Raw genomic sequence first — 15,083 nt, 5'->3', positions numbered from 1 at the left:
ATAATTTTCCAGCTTCTAGCTCTAATCTCCTGTATTCACAAGTCCAAAAGAATTTTGCGCTTCCATGAGGGCGTGGCATATCGAAAAATACCCTCCAATTTTCAGTTTTGGAAATGATAACACACAACAGTTACATTACATTATTCTAGAGCTCTTCTTAAAATTGACCAAATTACTGTGTCCGCGCTCATTGGAGGCGTGGCAAATCGAGTCTGACTTTTGTGTTCATATAGGTTTTGATGAATATTAGACTAGAGATTGGAAATGTACATATACTTAACACAAGATCAAAAAGGTGTGGTAGAGGCTGAGCCTACCGTAGACCTGGGGGCGTGGGGGCGTGGCACATTGAGATAAATTGTACCTTCTATGGTAAGAGACTAAACGCTTAGTGAATGCTAAGAGATCATTATTAATCTCATAATAAAGATCTACTAAAAACTGTATATATATTTATATATATATATCCATTTGGGTTGGGCATAGTAAACTAGAATAATCTATAATAATATAATGTGTTATACAAAGCTTATATATAAAACATTGTATGCCATAAGTAGGTCGGCTCCAAGACAAATATGAATAGGCATATACATATATATTTTAGATTTTGGTATATATTTAATATATGTATATTACAGATTTTAATAAAGATTTTATTCCAATTTCAAATCATAAATAAGTATATAAATTTCTATTAAATATCACATATTCATAAGGACTATTAAATATAGCTAAGTAATCAATATTTTCGAGCTGACAGCGTTTTGAACGTGAATGAGTATTCTGCAGTCGGGAGCACCCGACTAAAAATTGGTTTATTTTTTAACAATATAAAAGATATAGATAAATATTTATATGTATATACATGTGCTATATATATTTGTATATATGTATATATATTTGTCTATCTATGTCTGTCTCCTTGCTCCGCTCGTAAATGACAATTATTGGCCTTGGCTTGATGAGAGTTGCTGCTGCGTCGCTGCAGCGTGCAATTTGACAACTTTTGCCAACTGCTATCAGTGGACAGCGTGAGCGTGTGCGAAAGAGATGCCACTACATCTGTATATATGTGTGTGTGTGTGACGAAATTAGCTTTTATACGTTTTAGTTCTGCTTCTTGCTCTCATATATATATATATATATATATATATATATACATATATATCTATTTCTATAGTTTGTTGTTTTGGGGTAAAGCAACTCAAAGTTGCCATTTGCCATTGGCAACGTGACTTTTCTTGGCGCTTGCAGCAGGAGCAGCAGAAGCAGCAGAAGCAGCAGAAGCAGCAGCAGCAGCAGGAGCAGAAGCAGGAGCAGCATTGGTAGCAGCTGCCTGGCATTGCTAGATTGCTGGCCTGTTGGCTTGTTGGCTTGTTGGCTTTGGCTGCTGGAATGCCAAAGCGCATAACTTGTAATAACGAAACCGACCACGACCCCTGCTCGCACACACACACACAGAGAGCATCGAACACATGCAAACATGCAGATGCACTTAGAAATCAAGCGGCGTTTGAAGCTTGTTCGTGTAGTACGAACAAAATGCTGCTAAAAGTGCACTCGCAATTGCGTTGGAAAATGTGTAACGAGCAGGAGGCAGGAGCAGGAGCAGGAGCAGGAGCAGGAGGCAGAGACGTGCAGAGAGAAATCAAAATGAAAATGGAAATGAATGGAATGGAATTGTCAACTTACCGCACGGCCTGCTCTGTGGGCGTCAGCATTAACGAAATTGTGAACACGTTGGCGGCTTCTATTGTCGATTGTTGTAGTTGTTGTTGTTGTTATTGTTGTTGTTTTGCACTTTGTCAATAAACAAACAAAAAAACACACACAGAAAAAAAACAGGTGGAAGAAAGCGTATTTTTCGCTGTTTGTTTTGCTTCTTCTTCGTCTGACTTTGTCTTGGCAGTTTTATTCGTTGCTTAGCGTTTATTTTTGGCAGCTTGTGTTACGCAGTTGGCAGTAGTATTTCAATATATGTATGTATATACATATGTCGGTGGGTAAACTCCAGCTGCTTTAAATGTAAAGCCAATTATGATAAATTGTCGCAAATATAACACACACACACACACACACACGCACACAAAACAAGGCAAGGCAAGAGCCGAGTAAAAAACGCTTAGACGGAATGCTCACATACTTACTAATGCAGTCACACGTACACTCAATTCACTTACTCATGCACCCACACAGAGTGACACACTCACACACACACACACGCACACATGCACACATACGGCCAAATGGCAGCCAAGTTCAGTGCGTTGCGTTTCCGTTGCCTACTTTTGAGCGCGCCAAGCAATTCTCGCTATGCGCCTGCTTACACATGCACAACACGTAACACACACGCACACACACAGCATGCACAGTCACACACATGCACACACACACTCATGCACATATTCACTCACTCAATATACTTGTTATTAGCCACAGCAATGTCGCAAGGAACAACTGCAAAATTTAACACACAAAAAAAATATTGCAAAGCAAACTTTATTTATATTCACTATTTTTTTTTATTTTTATTTTTTTTTTAATTTTTTTACATTTATTTATTTTTATTTTTATTTTTCTTTTTTTTCACTGCCAATTAAGAGTCATTCACTTGGCTGCCAGCCTTCAAAAGTTATCAGCAACGAGCACAAAAAAAAACAACACACACACAACTCCAAAATAACGGAAACTTCAATTTTTTAGTTGGCGCTGCCTCGCTGACCGTTGTCCATTCAAATGTTGGCTCAAATGGCTTTCAGTTGCTGCCTATGGTTGCTGCTGCTGCGGCTGCTGTTGCACGTCCATGTCGCTTGGTTGCTCGCTGGCAACTAACTCAAAGCCAGCCTGCGACGCGACTCTTATCAGGCCAGGCGCCTGCCAAGTGTGGGACATTTTAACGGCCGCTGTTAGCCACAAATTTCCCCAGCTGTTATGCCGCTGTTAGCCAACTTGCGTCTTTGGGCCAACCAACGGAAGGTTTTGCTTTAGCTGTGCTGGACGCTAATTCTATAATATATAATTTTCTTATCAATGATTATTCTTTTAAGACACTACATATTTTTTTAAAATTAAATATATACCTACATATACATATGTTATAATTTACATTTATATATTCATATTTACATAAAATTATACTTTATTTATTTATTTATTTATTTATTTTTTTTAATTTATAATAATATTATATATTATTCTACATTTTTTTTAGATATCAGAACATATACATTTTTTGATTATAAATATTTATATTTTTTAAAATTGTTTTTTTTCGTATGGCATTCAAATTTCACCTTTAATTATTTGAAAAAGAGGAAGACAGTTGGAAGGGGAAAAGAAGGGCTTAATAAATTCACAGAGTAAAAGAACAATATATTTATGATATATTCATATAATCTAATTGGAATAATATGTAATTAATTTTTTATACATATTTTAAATGTTTATTTTTGTATTAATTATATATTTTGACTTATTTTTTATTTTATTATTTATCAATATTTATTTATTTTGTTAGTATAAATATATAATTCGCTTTATATATTCATAATCACAAAAAAGTTTTGTTTAAGTGTGTACAAATAAATAAATAAATAAATTTATAACAAATACTTTAAATGAATAAATTTATAGAATATTTTATATTTATATAAGTTTCTATAAATTTGTTGATTTATAAAACTTTTTATAAATTTATTCAATTAGCACATTTTTTAATTTTTTTATGAATATATGTATTTATGTCTACCTTCCATTTATAAAATATATTTAGCAATATTCATTGATTGAATTTTAATTAAATTTTTTTTTTTTAATTTGTAATTTACAACTTATATTTATTAAAATTTTGTTATTTATATTTGCTTTCAAATTTTTTTATGTATTCTCCTGAAAAGCAAATTGAAAGAGTGATAATTGTGAAAAATAAATGGATATGGGTTAAGAAAAGTTTGTTATTTTAATTAACACTTTTAGAGTTTCACTAAGTTTTTTTTTTTAGGAAATTTATAGTTTGCTGAATTTCATTTATAAATGATTTTTCCCTTTTTTTTAAATTTTTTTTATTTATTTTTTTTTTTTTCTATTGCATTTTGCCCACTTGTAAAGAAACCACAAAACAAATTTTAATTTAGATTGCAGCAGAGAGTAAAACTCATTTTCCGTTGCTTCAAAGTGAACAGTTAAAATTGGTTGAAGTCAAGAAGCCAAAGAAAGAAAGAGATAGAAATTTTGAGAGGGAAAGCAGTTGAAAGGGGGAAGAAGGGCAGTTCGTTAATAAATTCAAAGAGTAGTAGTACAGTATATATATGGTATATGCATATTTGATATGATGTACTCTAATTGGAATGAACAAGTTATCAGAAATCCTATAATGATACATGGGTAACTCCACCTTAGTCCCCCCTCCCCCCGAGCAGATCTAGTTGCTACGAGTGTGTGCATTACGAGATGCAATTTCTATTTCCAACTTATGATTCTAGTCTTAGGCAAACACCCCCTCTCCCCCTCTCTCTCTCTAAATATATGTATGTGAACATATATCAAATCAACTTTCTATTAGTTTGACTTGCACTCGCAAGGCTTTCAAGTGGATGCAGTGGGGCAAGGCAATTATCGTGGCAAAAGTCGACTGCAGCAGGACTCGGCATACCTTTGGCCCAGCAGCAAAGTTAGAATTTAATTTCTGGTCCAGCAGTTTGCTGCGACGCGTCTCACGTTATCATTGACTTTGATAAGCAGATTTCGCAGCGCCACGACAACTTTGCAAGCAGAAACAAGCACATCAACAACAACAACAACAGCACAAAATCAAAACATGAGTCGCACGGGCAACGACAATGGCATAAGAAGGGAATTGATGATGACAATAAACTGGTATCAGATGCAGATGCTGCTCAATGAATGGCCCCGACTGCTGGAACTGAAGCCGTCGCTGGCTGTCAACGGTACCCGGAGTAGCTGGAGCTGCAGCAGCAGGCGAATGTTTATAAGCTTTTCTGCTCAGCTTCTCAGGTTGGCTAATCAGCAGCAAATCTCGAGATGCTAATAGAAAATCAGACTGCGACAAGGGGCTGGGCCGGGCCACAGAGTGCGATAAAGAGCCTTAGCTGATGATGGAATGTGCGGACTGCTCAAATTGAAAGACACTCGCCTTACGACAAAGAGACTTGCGTTCAAATTTATGTGAAATCGATGCGTGGACATACCTGAGTGGGCCGCAACAACAACTGCCAGCAATTTGCAATGAATATGCCAGGAATTTGCATTCAGTATTGACAAAGGCAACTGAAGAAAACTGTATCATAATAGTAAGAAATGAGAATGACGAAATCGAGGCTGCTCAACTGGGAGATACCCTAAAGTCGAAGAAAACTATATCTTGAGAATGAGAAATATGAATGACATAGATGAGGCCGCTCGAATAAGAGTTACCCTAAAGTCGAAGAAAACTGTATCATAATAATAAGAAAAGAGAATGACGTAGCTGAGACTACTCGACTGGGAGATACCCTAAGTCCGAAGAAAATTATATCGTGATACCCTAAGCCCGAATAAAAAAAATATATCATAATAATAGAAAATAAGAATGACATAGCTGAGGCTGCCCGAGTAGGAGATATCCTAAAGTCAATGAAAACTGTATTATAATAATATGAAATGAGAATGATATAGCTGAGACTACTCGACTGGAAGATGGAAACTATATTATTATAATAAGAAATGAAAATGACGTAATAGAGGCTGCTCAGCTAGGAGATACTATAAGCCCGAAAAAAACTATATCATAATAATGAGGAAAGAGAATGACATAGTCGAACTGCCCGACTGGGAGATACTTTAAGACCAAAGACAACTGTATCTTTATAATTAGAAATATGAATGACATAGCTGAGGCTTCCCGAATAGGAGACACTCAAAGCCTAAAGAAAACTATATGGTGATAATGAGAAGTAAGAATGACATAGCTGAGGCTGCCCGAATACCCTAAATTCGGAGGAAAATATATCATAATAATTAGAAATGAGAATGATATAGTTGAGACTTTTCGACAGGAATATACTTTAAACCCTTTGAAGAGTTAATATACCCATTATACCAAGCCTATTTTATGCAGGGATGTGCAATACACACGCACACATACACACGCAATACTTAAATGCGTGTGTATGTGTGCGTGTGTATTGCACATCCCCTGCTCTGCTGACTGGGTAGCGACTGCGCTTGGCCAGCAGTATAGGCTATGGGCATATATGCTAATAGATTTGTTGAAAATCTGAAGAATTTCAGAGCATGATAATGACATGTTTTATTTTTACATAGGCCAAAGGCTCATTTTAAACAATTTTTTTTTTTCAATTATTGCAAAATATTATTTTGTTTTTCTATTTTTTCAAACTCGTTTGCGAAATTTCATATTCTCTTAATTTTTGTTTTATTATAACAAAGACAATAAACTTGAAAGACGTTTTAATTTATTATTTTAATAATATTTTAGCATTATTTGACTATTGTTTAAGCATAATTTTAATAATATTTCAGTATTATTTTAGTATAATAAAAAATATATTAATATCATATTGGGTAGCTTTTTTAATGTTTACATATATGTATATTTTGTTGAAGCATTAATATAATTTAATTTGGGGGTGAGGGAAGGTTGTATTAAAGTTACATGGACCTGCCGAACAAAATTCAAAGTCTCTAGCTCTTAAATCATTCGAGTCACGCGTAAGAAAAGGAGTCAAATGAGTTTTCTCGGAAAATATAAACGTGGGATGAGCTATCGAAAAATAGTTAAACTTGATATATATGTATGTATGCATGTATATTAAGAGAGTTCCAATTGCGAACAGATAGACGGGCAGATGGAAATGTGGGCTACGATTATATACATATATTTTTATAAATTTATTTATTTTGTTGGTATTTACTTAGTATATATATTTTTTAAATATGTATTTTTTTATGTTTTATTTTTTGTTTATAGTTTTATAAATATATTAATTTTAATATGTGTTTTATTTATTTATATTTTTATAAATATATTAATTTTTATTTCTATAATATTGTCTATATATATATATATATATATATATATATATATATATATTTTTTTTTTTTTTTTGTATTTAATTTTTGGTCTATTATTTATTTAAATTTTATAAATTTATTCATTTACCATTTCCATAATAGATTTATATTTATTTATTTATTTATACTGAGTTGATTCTCAGCTCGTCATGCTCATCACATATATGTATCTACCTGCCACGCCTCCTGCTGCCTGTTGAATAGCTTCTATGAAAACGAATACACCCCAAATTTCGATTCCGTGAATAATTACGACAGCTGCATGCAACATGTGCAAATGCCAGAGGCGGAATCGCATGTTACTTGTGGCTTTTGTGCATTTATGAAATATGCTAAATAGCACAAGACATGAGCTCAGCTTGGCTAAGTAGTTGGCTTGAAGGGTCGCTGGTTCTCTGCGGCTATCGCTGGCATTTTTGTTGTTGTTCTTCTTCTTTTTGTCTTTTTAGTTAGCTAAGCGCACAGAGGGAACGCTGCGTTGAGTGGCTGTGTGAGACGAATCGATAAAAATCTATGCCATGCACTTTTCTTAACGGCTGCGGCGCTAAATAAGCTGCCGAGCAGCCGCTACTGTTGCTGCCACTAAAGATCCATGAGAAAGGTCCCCAACTGCTACAGAGGCTGTGGCTGCTGCTGTGGCTGTTGCTGTTGCAGTTGCTGCCTTCGTTAGGGCAGATTGTTAGCTGAACAATTGCTAGCTGCTAAGACGATGCTGGGGCACTGCCACTGCCACAGTCAGAGTCGCACTCGCACTCGCACTCGCTGAGGCAGTGGCAGTAACTGGGTCTAAGGCCCACTTAGACACATGCACTCAACTGGGCTGACGCTGACTGAAATCTTATGCTGCCTCTGCCGCTGCCGCTGCTGCTGCCTCTGCTGCTGCTGCTGCTGCTGCTGGCGTCGTCGAGCTCACTTCAGAACTATTTCAATAAGCGTTACGTTATGCACGCGCCGTGTCCTTCACCCTGTTTTTGAGCTCGAGCATCGACCGCGACGCTGTCGCATGTCGTTCGTCGTTCGTCGTTTGTCGTTTGCCGTTTCACGTTGGTCGTTGCATTAAGCTTTTGTCATCATTGGAATCGCAGTCGTCATCTCGCTGCTTGCCTTGCCTACAACCAATTTACTGAATTTCAACATTTTTACATTTTACGATTGTCATTTTGATTTCGGTTTCTATTTGCTCAGCCGGTCGCCAGCTGCTCAATGATATTGTCCTTTTCATCGTCGTCGACTGGCAGCGCTGCCAACATGGCTGCAGCTTCCGTTTCCGCACTGTATGCGTCTGTGTGTGTGTGTGTGTGTGTGTGCGCACTGCACCGAGTGGCTTTGTTGATTGTCAACGGCCTTTGCGTGCCTACCTTGCCTTACCCTGCCGCGCCGCACCTCGCCTCGCCTCGCCTCGCCACGCCCCAGAGTCAGTGACGCTGCCTGTGCCCGTGACACGTCAGGTAACTCAGCCCTCTTTACTGTGGCCAGTCAGCCGGTTGCTCGAGTCTTCGTTCCTAAGTACGACACCTTGTCACAATCAGTCGGCGCTGTCTGCAACTGTTGCGACTTTGGCTTTGATATTTTAGCCACGCGGACAGTCACAGTGACAGTCGCAGTCGCAGTCACAGCGATAGTCGCAGTCACGGGAACAGGAACAAAAACAGCCCCAGGCACAAACGCAGGCTGTGTAATGCCAACAACGACATCGATATGTCTGGACAAGTCAAACAAAAACCAAGCGTGGCAACATTTTCTTTTTCTCCATTTTTTTCTTTTTTTTTCATTTTTATGTTTTCTGTTTTCTTTTTTTTTTTTTTTTTAGTTTCCCCGCTCTCGGCAAAAGTAGGTCAGTAGCAAAAAAATTGTTTGCAGCACGGCGGTTACTTAAGAAGTGCGTGCAAGGCGCTTTTTTCGGGCGGCTGGCTGAGCAGGATGCGGGAAGGGGGCCGAAGCGCTATCCTCAAGGAAAGAGAGACGCAAAAAGCCAGCCAGGCGGCGGAGTAACAAAGATCTGAACTTTGTTGACATTGAAAAAGTGTTCTATTTCTGTTTTTTTTTTTTCTTTATTTCTTTCGATTTCTTTTTCTTTTTTTTTTTCTACTTAATGAGATGTTGGTCGAAAGTTACGAAGCCACCCTCGCAGAGCGCTGGTATTGTTGATATTATTGCTGTTGTCTTTTGGCACGCCTCTAGTCTAGGTACGTGTGAATGCCTATCATTCGTTCCCTTGAATGGGCCTCCACTATCAATGCCTATGCCGCTTCAGTGGGGACTTACTCAGTTTGCCGACAAAAAAAGAAAGGGAAAGAGAACAAAAAAAAAAAAAAAAAAAATTCCTTGACGCAGCATGTTCTATAATATTTCGAGAGTGACACAGATTAGTTCGGCAGGCAGGCGAGCAACCCGTACACAATACTTGCCATCGCCTCCATGGAAATCAATAGTGTGTGTGGTGTAACATGTGTTCATCAGCATTGCCATCAGTCTCAGACCCATCCTCAGACCCATCCGCAGACCCATCCGCATCCTCAGCCTCTGTCTCAGCTTTAGCCTCAATTTCGGGCGTACCTAGTAACAAAAGACACTTGGATGACTTCTGATAGCTCATTTCATTAACGCAGAGATGATTCTTTTCAGATTTTTTTTTTCTATTTTTTTTTTTTTTTTTTGGGTTTGGGCATTTGTCAAAGATTCGTTCAATTCGATACCTTTTTGCATTTCAGTTCAATTAACACTCGATTTGCGCGCTACTAATTAAAAGTGAGAGAGCGACAGAAACCCAGAGTGAGTTCATTGTGCAACTGGAAATTCTAATAGCTATTTCGGCTACCTTAGTCAATGTCTAGAATTCTAAAATAGCCCAAAACAATTTGCCAATAACCCACATGAAGTATGGCAGCTTCATTTCAATTGTATTCACTCTGCTCTGCGAGTCCATGATTTTTTGAATGTGGCATTCGAAATGAACGGAGCAAATTTTATGCTCTGCTCATTTTGATTGCCACATTTCAGCCTGATATTACCTGGGAAATAAATAATTAATATTTCAGCTTTGGCCATCTGTCACCACAGAGAGAGCATGTTGCTAAGCAAATGGCATATCTGACATATCCCAAATGAAAAGTGACTAAACACAATTGAAGCGAGGCTATGGAAAATGAAACTAGCCGAATAAAACAGGTCAGCAAAATTTTTGGAACCAATGTGCAACAGGTTATTATTTTATTTAGTTGTTAGTATTTTAATTAAATATTAATTATTATTTGGATTTTTATTTATTTTATTTAGATATTAATTTTAAGTTAAGCTACACTGAAAATAATTTTTTTTAAAATTTAAAAAATTAAAATTAAAATTTCTGTTTGCTTTTTTATAGTAAAAAATAAAATAATAATAAAAATAATAACATAATAACAAAAAAATTTTTTTAATCCAAAAATAAATGTTTTTGTCGATTTGTTTCAGTCAATTGTCAAAACAAAACTAAAATAAACTTAAATAATAATAATAAAAAATAAACTTAAAAATAAATAAAATAAATAGATAAATAAAAATCAAGAAAATAATACCAAAATATTTTTGTTTTTGAATTTTAGCTAAAGCACAAAAAAAAAAAATACAAATAGATTGTAAACTCAATAATAATATTACTAATAATATATTCAAAACATTATTTTTAATATTTTATTTAATATATTTTTAAAATATTGTGGTTATATTATTATTATTTTAACTTACAAAATTAAATTTTTTTTTCATAATATAAAAAAATATTAAACATATTAAAAACTTAAAATTGAAAACAATAAGATATATTTTTTGAGCCCTAGTAACAGTAAAGGAAAAAGTGCATAGCAACAAAAAAATTGAAAAATTAAATTAAATTAAATTTTGTAAAATTCAGAGCACAAAGTTAAGACTTTTTTTGATAAAAATTAAAAAAAGAGTTTTTTATAATTTATAATATTAATAATATTAAAATGCAATAATATTCAAATGTATTTTTGCTATGCACTTTAGTTGCATCACTGAAAAAGGCTTTGGCACTCTCTGCTTACCAAATGCTGTTGGCTAGTGTAATTACACAATTGTGTAATTTGTGCCTGGTGATTTTCTGCATTTCGATCCGATTGCATTCCTGACTGGGAGCCAAGCTGAGCGACAGCTTGATTAGTTTTTGGACAGCTGCAGCTAAGCATTAAATGCGTTAATATCTTGAGATGCTTGTGGTAATTAGGAAGCCGACATCATAAGATGGCCGTAACTATCTACCACCAGCTGGCTGCTACAGCCTGTCGCCTGTTGACTGACTGGCCGCAGCATCACAAGTATATCAGTGATGCAAGCGTGGCTTCTTTGTTATGTGTGTGCAATTTGGATTCAGTTACCAGTTGCCAGTGACTTGCGGCCAGGGGTTGTTCGGCTCACTCGGCACACTCGGCTCACTCGGCTCAGTTGGCCCACACACACACACACAGAGAGAGAGAGCTGGTGGCACTAATTACCAGTTCACTGGTTGCCTGTAACAATTTTCCTGCTTGGCTGTTGGCTGCTGCTGTTGCTGCCCGCTCCGCCCCACCCCGCCCCTTCGGTGATTACTCATTATTCAATCTGGCTGCTGAATGCTTTAATTACGTTTGTTTTAGCCAATTAAAAACAAAGCACGCAACACGTAACCGTGGACCTCGGACAATGGCAATTGCCACCGCCAATTCGTGGTGCAATGACCTCGCCAAAAAAGCAAAGAGAGCAAACGCACAAACAGTTGCCACTGCTACGTGGCAAAGTGGAACGACTACAGCTCGAGCTCCTGCTCGACACTCAAGACGAACGCTCATTTAGCACGCAGGTGCCGCAGCCATTCGCGACATGCTAAATCTCTGGCAGCTTAGTCGAGCGTCAACGCGTCGATGGGCCAACGAGAGCGTGTTGACGCACTTCCACTTGCCGCAGCTGCCCCTGCCCCTGCCCCTGCCGCGTATCCCCTGACCCAGCCCTTGCCCCCAGCCCCATGCTTCGTCCCTATTCTGGGCCGTGCAGCTGCGCCGCAGCCTTTGAGAAATTAATGCCTCCATTGTTTGCGCCATTGCCGCCAACTAATGCCGCACAGTGGGGCAAAGCTTTTGCAACATGTTGCTCAGCTCAAATTCAGATAATCAGCCTCAAGGAAATTTCTCACTCACTTGACAAATGTCGCGCAAGGCGACAGATGTTTGCATGCACTTAAACTGATTTCAAACGGGTGCTGTTTCCATACCGGGCTGTCCAGATTCGATGTAACCGTCTGGCAGCACTATATCTCTTGGCCGAGACGGGCAGACTCTAGGCTGCCATTTAAGAGTTATCATATAAAAAAAAAAAAAAAAAAAAAAAAAATATGTCAACAAATCTATCAAATTATTATTATCGTCAACAAGTAAGAAGGCTCCAGTTGAGACTGCTCGACTAGGAGATACCCTGAACCTTCCAAGCTGATATTCTACTCATTCTGCACTTCTTTTACGCACACATGCATACACACGCATCCACACGCACAAATTTGAAGTCTACAGGTCGAAAAATGTTCAAATTTGGCTGAAAAAACAAAGCCGATTTTCGATCATGTTCGATAAAAAAAGTTATCGCATGAGTAGTTATCGAAAAAATATGATAAACTTTTACTGCCTATAGTATACACGAGTATGCATGCCAAATTTCAGCTCTCTAGCTCTTATATCATCTGAGATCCTTTTACTTATACGGACGGACGGACGGACGGACAGACGGACAGGGCTATATCGACTCAGCTCGTCACCCTGATCAAGAATATATATACTTTATGGGGTCTGCGATTGCTTCTGGCTGTTACATATTTTTCACAAAACCATTATACCCTCATTTCCCATTTTTAATTGGTTCAGGGTATAAAAATATTGGTCCGTTGAATGTGGGCAGCCTTGTAGGGTTGCCAGATGGGTCCGTCGAATATGAACAGCCCTATATATGAAAGCCATCTCTGAGTGCCTAACCTCCAGCGAGTGTCTATAGATATTATCTAGTTGAATGGTAAATTGAAGAATACATTAATGATCTATTCTATTAATGATCTATTAATCTATCGATTATTATCCATAGTCAAATGAATTAAATATTCAATATTGTTATTATTATTTTTTAAATTATTTTAAATTAGTTTATTATTATTATTATTATCATTATTGTTATTATTATTATTTATTATTATTACTATTATTATTATTAATTTTATTACTATTATTATTTTTATTTATTATTATTTTTTTTTTTTTAATATATTTTTTTTGTTTTTATTTTTTTTATTTTTATTTTTTTTTTTTTTATTGTTTCTTGATATTATTATTTTGGTGGGAGCTGAATTTGAACTTGGAGTTGTAATATATTCCCTCACTCTATTTTCACCGTGAGTTGCTAAAATTATCGATGGCATCATCTATGCTATACATCGATAGGCCTTAACATATTTCGATAGATTCATTGGCTTTCTTCTATGTTGATATATCATACAACTGATCCGCTAGGGTGGAGGGAATGGAAGGTAGTTTTGAGATGTTTCAAGGAATTCGCATTAACGTAAAGCTTGATAAAAGTGCATATGATAGATATTTCTCGCTCTCTCTTTATGCTTAGCAAGTAAGCTTTTCTGATTAGTTTTTCCATTTACAACTGTGATCAGCCATCTATGATCTCAGGCAAGAGACAACGCATAGATAATCATCTCAATGAGCTAAACACATTTTGAATGGGTCCTCCAACCACTGTAGCATAGTTGCGACAACTTCATTACCCCGGCCAGCTGCGTAGGCTGAGATTTATTCAATTTAATTTGAAATCGGCGTCAATGGGCTGCTGTTTGATGTGGAACGTGGAACGCAGAACGCAGAACGCGGCGCGATGCGAGATACGCAGAATGCCGGATAGGAAGTCGGCAATTCATGGAGTTCGGGGCCAAAAAGGACATGTGATTAAAAATTGTTTACAAAGTTCATTGACACGGCAGACGGAGCGACGCTGCCAGAGGCCGTCGTCGGAAGCCATTCACTCATTCATTCATTCGTTCATTCGCCTGGGAGCAGCAATCAAAGACTGCCTAGCAATTTGGCGCCTATTTGCGCGCTGTTTCTTCCGCGTTGCTGCCTGCTTTTCTTTTTTTTTCTTTTTTTTTTCCTTTTTTGGTGTCGTTGGTCACAGCTGTAATTGATTTTGTGCGAGCAGCAACATTGTGATTGACTAGCAGATATCCAGCACGCATAGCCGAATGAGTCGCAATCAGCTGGCACAGGCCAGTGAATGCGAGCTGAGTGAGCCATTCAAATGGAACACTTAACAGCTGGCCATGTCGCGGCGTAATGCCGTTTACAAATCATATCTATCAATATGCGTCAGAGCCTATTTCACTCCACTCGCAATTCGCTTTTGGCAAACATCATTATTTATAAGCCTTTTAGCGCTTATTGTTCAGGGTGGGGGGAGGGGGAGCTACCGCCCACCCAGAACGGTCTGCTGTTGCATATCGCTCATACGTCACGTTGGCACAGCTGCTCAACAGAGGGAAGGGGCATCGCAGGGCAACAACAACAGCAACAACAACAGCCATAATATATCCTATAGCCTGTCAATGATCATCATTTTTTATGCATGCCAAAAGGCGGCTGGCATGGGCGTGGCAGGTCATTATTAATATTTGCTTTTTTACTGTGACACGACGCTGTCGTCGTGTTGTTGTTGTTGTTGTTGTTGCTTTTTTATTTGCCACTTGGTTGTCTGAACGATAAATAGCCGGCATAATTGTCGCTTTAGCCTGAGTCCCAGCCCCAGTCCCAGCCCCAGTTCCAGTCCCAGCTCCTGCCGCCCGACTCCTGCCCAGCGCAGCCACATGCCGTTGGCAGTTGGCAAATGCTTTTGATTTACTTAACGGCGATCAAACGAATCGCAGTCCAGCAGGATTCAGGTCTCCATTGCCATTGCCATGCCCATAGCCTCTG

The 15,083-nt window shown here is 37.6% G+C and overlaps 1 protein-coding gene across 13 annotated transcripts in view; it reads right to left on the bottom strand.

The window, feature by feature from the left end:
• LOC108620120 (putative G protein-coupled receptor B0563.6) overlaps positions 1 to 2,850 on the bottom strand; it is a 31,883-nt gene extending 29,033 nt beyond the window's left edge. For 6 of the 13 annotated variants that reach the window (XM_089473415.1, XM_089473418.1, XM_089473421.1 and 3 more), the window contains exon 1: positions 1,696 to 2,850. The gene's annotated coding sequence lies outside the window, so the exon portion shown is untranslated. The remainder of the gene's footprint in view (positions 1 to 1,695) is intronic. The other 7 variants (XM_089473411.1, XM_089473413.1, XM_089473412.1 and 4 more) reach the window with 7 other exon arrangements.
• Between the last annotated feature and the right edge of the window lie 12,233 nt (positions 2,851 to 15,083).

This window comes from Drosophila arizonae, chromosome X (assembly GCF_054131065.1).
Source record: "Drosophila arizonae isolate 15081-1271.41 chromosome X, UAZ_ARI_1.0, whole genome shotgun sequence".
In the NCBI taxonomy this organism is placed as follows: domain Eukaryota; kingdom Metazoa; phylum Arthropoda; class Insecta; order Diptera; family Drosophilidae; genus Drosophila; species Drosophila arizonae.
The sequence above is the reverse complement of the archived record's forward strand: the minus strand, read 5'-3'. Positions and strand labels throughout refer to the sequence as shown.